The sequence below is a fragment of the Cyclopterus lumpus genome, chromosome 4, assembly GCF_009769545.1.
Source record: "Cyclopterus lumpus isolate fCycLum1 chromosome 4, fCycLum1.pri, whole genome shotgun sequence".
Classification (NCBI taxonomy): domain Eukaryota; kingdom Metazoa; phylum Chordata; class Actinopteri; order Perciformes; family Cyclopteridae; genus Cyclopterus; species Cyclopterus lumpus.
The window spans coordinates 24715815-24723919 of NC_046969.1; positions in this window are offsets into that span (position 1 = coordinate 24715815).

Below are 8105 nucleotides of genomic sequence, written 5' to 3' on the forward strand. Positions count from 1 at the left end.
AATGCACCTTGATCCCACTCCCTCTCGAGGTGTTTAAAGGGTGTGTCGGTTGCTGTTGTTGTTCTATTGTTTATGTCTTTAATGACAAATAATCGACTCGGTGACATCATGTTGATGGAAGTTTGTTACTCTAAAGAAGACCCGCCTTCTGGGAGTGTCGAACCAATACCAAATACCCTGGAAAGGAGTTTGAATGCCACACCTTTGTTCGCTCATAACTCAACTCAAAGGGGAAAAAATACCACAAGATATTTAAAACATCTTCAGCTTCTTCCAAATATTTAGGAATCTCAGACTCTCCACCTGCAGATTAACTCTCTTCATAAAAGGTCATCTTTAATAGAGTTCTTCAGGGATGACATATTGTTGGTAGACAGATAGATAGATACTTAGGTAGGTAGATAGATAGATAGATAGATAGATAGATACTTAGGTAGGTAGATAGATAGATAGATACTTAGGTAGGTAGATAGATGGATAGATACTTAGGTATGTAGATAGATAGATACTTAGGCATGTAGATAGATATATAGATAGATTGGTTGGTAGATAGATAGATAGATACTTAGGTAGGTAGATAGATAGATAGATACTTAGGTAGGTAGATAGATAGATAGATAGATACTTAGGTAGGTAGATAGATAGATAGATACTTAGGTAGGTAGATAGATAGATAGATAGATACTTAGGTATGTAGATAGATAGATAGATACTTAGGTAGGTAGATAGATAGATAGATACTTAGGTATGTAGATAGATAGATAGATACTTAGGTAGGTAGATAGATAGATAGATAGATAGATAGATAGATAGATAGATACTTAGGTAGGTAGATAGATAGATAGATACTTAGGTAGGTAGATAGATAGATAGATAGATAGATAGATAGATAGATAGATAGATAGATAGATACTTAGGTAGGTAGATAGATAGATACTTAGGTAGGTAGATAGATGGATAGATACTTAGGTAGGTAGATAGATGGATAGATACTTAGGTATGTAGATAGATAGATAGATAGATACTTAGGTAGGTAGATAGATAGATAGATACTTAGGTAGGTAGATAGATAGATAGATACTTAGGTAGGTAGATAGATAGATAGATAGATAGATAGATACTTAGGTAGGTAGATAGATAGATAGATACTTAGGTATGTAGATAGATAGATAGATACTTAGGTAGGTAGATAGATGGATAGATACTTAGGTAGGTAGATAGATAGATAGATACTTAGGTATGTAGGTAGATAGATGGATAGATACTTAGGTATGTAGGTAGATAGATAGATAGATAGATAGATAGATAGATACTTAGGTATGTAGGTAGATGGATAGATAGATACTTAGGTATGTAGGTAGATGGATGGATAGATACTTAGGCATGTAGATATATAGATACTTAGGTATGTAGATAGATAGATTGGTAGGTAGATAGTTAGGTAGGTAGGTACATATATATATATATATATATATATATATATATATATATATATATATATATATATATAGTTAGGTAGATAGATGTAGGTAGGTAGATATATATAGTTAGGTAGGTAGATATATATATATATATTTAGGTAGATAGATATAGATAGATAGGTAGGTAGATATATATATAGGTAGGTAGGTAGACAGATAGATGTAGGTAGGTAGATATAGGTAGGTAGGTACTGTATGTAGGTAGATATGTAGATAGATGTAGGTAGGTAGATACTGTATGTAGGTAGATATGTAGATAGATGTAGGTAGGTAGATATGTAGGTAGATATATAGATAGATGTAGGTAGGTAGATACTGTATGTAGGTAGATATGTAGATAGATGTAGGTAGGTAGATACTGTATGTAGGTAGATATGTAGATAGATGTAGGTAGGTAGATACTGTATGTAGGTAGATATGTAGATAGATGTAGGTAGGTAGATACTGTATGTAGGTAGATAGATAGATAGATGTAGGTAGGTAGATACTGTATGTAGGTAGATATATAGATAGATGTAGGTAGGTAGATACTGTATGTAGGTAGATATATAGATGTAGGTAGGTAGATACTGTATGTAGGTAGATATGTAGATAGATAGATGTAGGTAGGTAGGTACTGTATGTAGGTAGATAGATAGGTAGGTAGGTAGATAGATGGATAGATAAATGCTTTATTAATTCCACTAGCAGACATGTTTTTCACTTTAGCAGCATTTGTACAGGTTACGCAATACAATATTTTTAAAAAGCACAATATATTATTAGAATAGAATAAAAAGAAAAATGCTACAATATATACAACAAATAGAATAAGAATGTTAAATTAACTAGCAAAACGAAACGGTAGCTGTTCTTCCAGTGGATTTTGACGTCTCTTCCACTAAGCTGAAGGAGGACAAGTGTCCTAGTGAGGACGCTTAGTCGTCTCATTTAGACTTTTTCTATGTTTTAAGACTCGTAAACGTAAGTATTGTAATGTAATGTAAGTATTTTATACCAGAACTGAAGGTTAAAAACACACTAGAGACACTTTCAAACAACACCTTGAGACGAAGGGAACAGGAAGTGTCATTCTTCATCAGACTGGGGACGTCATCCGTTTTTTAAGACATTTAATCATGAACCAAAAGGCCGGAGAGAAAATGAAACGTTAAAACTCTCTAGGAAAGGTCCCAGTGTTCATCCTCTGGGCACCGCGAGATGTCATGGACTGAAACGACGACTCGTCCCTCATTACTCCATCAGCAACTGTTCCACTCCAATTGTCTCTCTCGACTCAGAATTTAGAGGCGCGGCTCCTTCTGCCTTTTGTTTATTTTTTTTTGCAGTTTCCAACAGGCATCGCAGAAATATTTCGCCTGACGTTTCACACGTGTTCATGAATTATGAAATGGGTTCTTTTTGTTGGGCGAGAAGCCGCTCAACCAGTCGGTGTGGATAACCGCCTTATCGTTCAGACTCCACTCTGAAGATGAAAGACCTCTGTGGACGAGGAGTGGACCTGCCAACAGACATGGGGCCGCATTCCATTCCGCTCACCGAGACATTTGAACAAAAAGTATTTCAAACGAGTATTTATTTAATAGAACGTTTAATGAATGAGTGAATGAGACTAAAACTGCGATATTAGAACTGCTCAATATAATACATAATACAGATAATTATGGCAAGAACACTACAGCCGAAAATGTTTTCACGCGCTGGTCAATTTAGAGATTTTTGGGTCTATTTTTCTTCCACAACTCGTCTTCTTTCAGACTTGAGGAGAGAAAACATTTATTTGAATATTTTGTCTGTTCGTGTCTGTAGATTTCTCCTAAATTCACCAAAAGTTACCATCACATAATGCCTCATTTGCATATTTTAACTTAACATCTCATAAAACTTGTAACACAATAACTCCTATTAATGTGAGTGTTGAAGTGGTGAAGTTTCATGTGATATCTATGAGGTCATGTTTTGACCCTATAACACAATAACTCTTAATGTGAGTGTTGAAGTGGTGAAGTTTCATGTGATATCTATGAGGTCATGTTTTGACCCTATAACACAATAACTCTTAATGTGAGTGTTGAAGTGGTGAAGTTTCATGTGATATCTATGAGGTCATGTTTTGACCCTATAACACAATAACTCCTATTAATGTGAGTGATGAAGTGGTGAAGTTTCATGTGATATCTATGAGGTCATGTTTTGACCCTATAACACAATAACTCTTAATGTGAGTGTTGAAGTGGTGAAGTTTCATGTGATATCTATGAGGTCATGTTTTGACCCTATAACACAATAACTCTTAATGTGAGTGTTGAAGTGGTGAAGTTTCATGTGATATCTATGAGGTCATGTTTTGACCCTATAACACAATAACTCTTAATGTGAGTGATGAAGTGGTGAAGTTTCATGTGATATCTATGAGGTCATGTGTTGACCCTATAACACAATAACTCTTAATGTGAGTGATGAAGTGGTGAAGTTTCATGTGATATCTATGAGGTCATGTTTTGACCCTATAACACAATAACTCTTAATGTGAGTGTTGAAGTGGTGAAGTTTCATGTGATATCTATGAGGTCATGTTTTGACCCTATAACACAATAACTCTTAATGTGAGTGATGAAGTGGTGAAGTTTCATGTGATATCTATGAGGTCATGTGTTGTATTATAAATGACACACATTGCTTGGCTGTCGGCCTGAAGGGTGTGATAAGTGGCCTCAGTGCAGCGGGAGGGGGCGTGGCCTCAGTGCAGCGGGAGGGGGCGTGGCCTCAGTGCCTCAGCTCACAAGTATGTAGAGGAGGTCTGAACTTGTAGCGCCAGTAACGCACAAAGACGCACACAGAAGAGCTCTACCTCCGGTCTGCATGGTCTCACTTCTTCTTCTGCCATTGGAACTGCGTGAGTTTAGTGTGTGTGTGTGTGTGTGTGTGTGTGTGTGTGTGTGTGTGTGCGTGTGCATGCGTGTGTGTGTTTGATGATGAACGGCTCTGAGCTGTTCCCGTAGTGGATTTACATTCTTTCCCCCACAACTGCATGTCATGACATACTAGATGAATAATATTCATCCCAACATGTGACAGCGAGGGGTCCGTTTCCTTCACTGACCTTTGACCCCCCCGGCCTGCTCGAGTGGAGCGAACCGGTTTGATGAAGCGAGACATGAAAGAGACAAAATATTAACGTTTATGTGGGTTGAATAATCTGTGAAGGTTTCGATTATGATTTCTTATTTGTGTTTTATAGCACATATATATATATATTTACATATATATATATATTTTTCTTCTGACGTCATCGGGGTGAATTTTGGAAACTTGACCAGATTTTCTCGATCTGAACCAAAGACGGTCTAGAAGAAGCGGATGTAGTCGACGTTACGTAACACTCGTTGGTTTAAGTGGCGCCGTTTTGAAGCCTCGACTTCAGAGTTTCGGCCGTCGCCATCTTGACTTTTTGGTACCCCAAAAAAAAGGAAGTGACGGTGAGATCCCCCCGCCCCTAAAGCATCCCCTACTTTATGGTCTGTTTGACTCTAAATGAACATAATTTACTAAATGAACATCACGCTGTATTGAAGAAGACTTGAAACTAGAGATTGAGACCAAAAACTAATGTTTACAATGTTTACTGAGGGAATAAATCAAGAGAAGTAGAATCATTTATATAGACTTCTATACAACCAGAGGAGTCGCCCCCTGGTGGCCAGGAGAGAGAATGCAGCTTTAACACATGAAGCATAGACTTCTATACAACCAGAGGAGTCGCCCCCTGGTGGTCAGGAGAGAGAATGCAGCTTTAACACATGAAGCATAGACTTCTATACAACCAGAGGAGTCGCCCCCTGGTGGTCAGGAGAGAGAATGCAGCTTTAAGACATGAAGCATAGACTTCTATACAACCAGAGGAGTCGCCCCCTGGTGGTCAGGAGAGAGAATGCAGCTTTAACACATGAAGCATAGACTTCTATACAACCAGAGGAGTCGAGGCCTTGAGGCAGCCAGACAGAAGTCTCTGCTCTGAGTGTCACAGCAGGTTCAGCTGTCGGGCGTCTTCTCATCCACAACTCTCGGCTCGTCGGGGCGTTGCACCTCCCCGTCTCACTTTTATTAAATGTATTATGCAGTGATGATGTTGCTGTGAGCGAGTGGGTGTCAGACCGATCCGGAGCACCATCCCTCATCGGCTATCCCGAGATGTTGTGTCACTGATCCAGATGCTGCGGAGGATTTAATGGTCCCTCATAAACATTTTGTGAGGGCTGCCGCACACTTTCACTGCCTTCCCACTCGTAATCTTTGTGGGAATTAAAAGCTCCACAGTTGTAGTTTCAGCTGCTTTTTGTTGAATGCAACTCGGGAGTGAATCTAGTGAATCGTATTGACTGAAGATGCCGGAGCCCGGTTTAAGCCGCTGTTGCTTTTACCTGCTTTTTTACTGCGGTAACAGTCGGCGTGTTTATCTGGTTGTCGTGGATTTATTTTCACGCTCTCAGTTTTTTTGTTTTTTTAGCCTCGTCTGTCAACATTAAACAATGCACGTTGCCTCACTCACTCTTTGTCACACTTCATTGGCATGTGACTGTGAAGCTGATTGTCAGTCCTGCTGTTGCTTCATCGGCTCTCACACGTCTCACGCTGCGTCACCGTTTCCCAGGAATGCAAAGTGCATGTCTGGGGAGGGAGAAGGTTTTTTTTTTTTCAGGGGGGTTGGGAGCGTCAGAAAGAAAAGAAAAAAAAAGTGAGGTGAGGTGAGCGGAGGAGAGGCACAACGAAATGCGAGTGGAAATAAGATGGATTTGTGGCGATCTGCCCCGGCTTAAGTTTTTGCAGAACACGTGGGCGTCTTCTTCTCATATTCCCTGAAAAGCTCTGAGAAATGGGATTTTTTATCTCCCGGTGACAAGTCACGGGGTGTTTTGATCTTTTTTTTGTGTGCACGTTTTGTGAATCGGAGCACGTGCTCACCTCCACGAGAGAAAAGAAAGAAGAAAAAAAACCTCTCTCTCCTGGATGCTTTCACTGACTTATTAAATCAGATTGAAATTCAGCATCAGAGAAATGGCTCCAGATGCAGAGTGAGAGCAGCTTTCCTGATTCTCTGGATGCAGAGACCACTCAACAGAGTTTATGTGCCACAGCAGTGGATTAAAATGAAAACTGTATGAGTAATTATTGATTATTCACTTCCCCTTTCAAATAGGTTACATCCTGAATATATCTGCAGTGTAGAGTTGGATTTGTGGGGAGGAGGGCCATCAATGTGACACTAAAGATGCCTTGGAGCCACGTGACCTTTGACCGTTGTCTGCTCTTGCTCTTCATCGCCAATGTCACTAATGTCTCATATGGCAAAGTAGAAAATATCAATAAATGATCCGATCACTCCTGATTTTTTTTTTCAGCCGTTGATATCGTCAGAGACTGCTTTACTTTTCATTGAATGGCTTTTTTTAAAAAAACTTACATCGCTCTTTGACCATCTCGTGCCTGTATTGAAAGCCAATGCCTTTATGATGAGTGCAGTACTGGGCTCCCTCCACCAGATGGAGACATCGACCGTGTTTCCACAAGGAAGGCTGTTTGTCGCTTGAGGAAAGCCGCGTGCTATATATATATATATATATATATATATATATATATATATATATATATATGTACGTATATATATATATATACGTATATATACAGTATATACAGTATATACTGTATATACTATATATATATACGTATATATATACAGTATATACAGTGTATATATAGTATATACAGTATATATATATAGTATATACAGTATATATATATATATAGCACGCGGCTTTCCTCCAGCGACAAACAGCCTTCCATATATTATATATTTGATTTAATTCATGTTGAAAATGTTTAAAGTAAAACATTTTTTAGTACAAGGAGAACTATTGTCATTTGTTTGAGTAAGTAATCCAAACGTATTCTCGAATATTACAAAATCTTTCAAAATAGTTAGAAACGTAAACACGTTTAATAGTTAAAGTTATGATGAAACACTTGACGTGTTGGGTCAATTGAAATAGTTACTAGTTCGTAGAAACCGGTTAAATAGTTAATTCGACCAATGTTTAGTACTTTTATTGTTTAGTTAGCTAAGAGTAATGAATGAATTAAAAATGAAAGGACAACTGGTTAAAATAGTTATATAAAACTGTTTAAATTGATAGATATGAAGATATGAATTTCATTATGGCTAAATGTAAAGATACATGTTTTAAATAGATAATTAAAAGGTAAAAGATAAGCAAGTGAAACAGCTAAAAGTTATCAATAGTTGCAATAAAGCTACAAATAATGACTAAACGAAATGGATACATTGTCACATAATGCTAACTTGACCAAACTGACAGTTTTTATTGTATTAAAACATTAACAATATCCACTATTTCTATAATAAATAGTGTTAAATATCATCGCGTGTGGAACCAATCCAAAGGAACACTTCTGAAGAGGCCGAGAGCCACTTTAATAAATCAATAACTTTTCATCTGGAGCGTTCACAAGTTAATTATTTCTTTTCGTGATCTTATAAACGTTCATTTCTCTTTCTCTCTTTTCTTTTCTTTTTTCAAATAAAAAACATGTCTAAATCGATTGAAA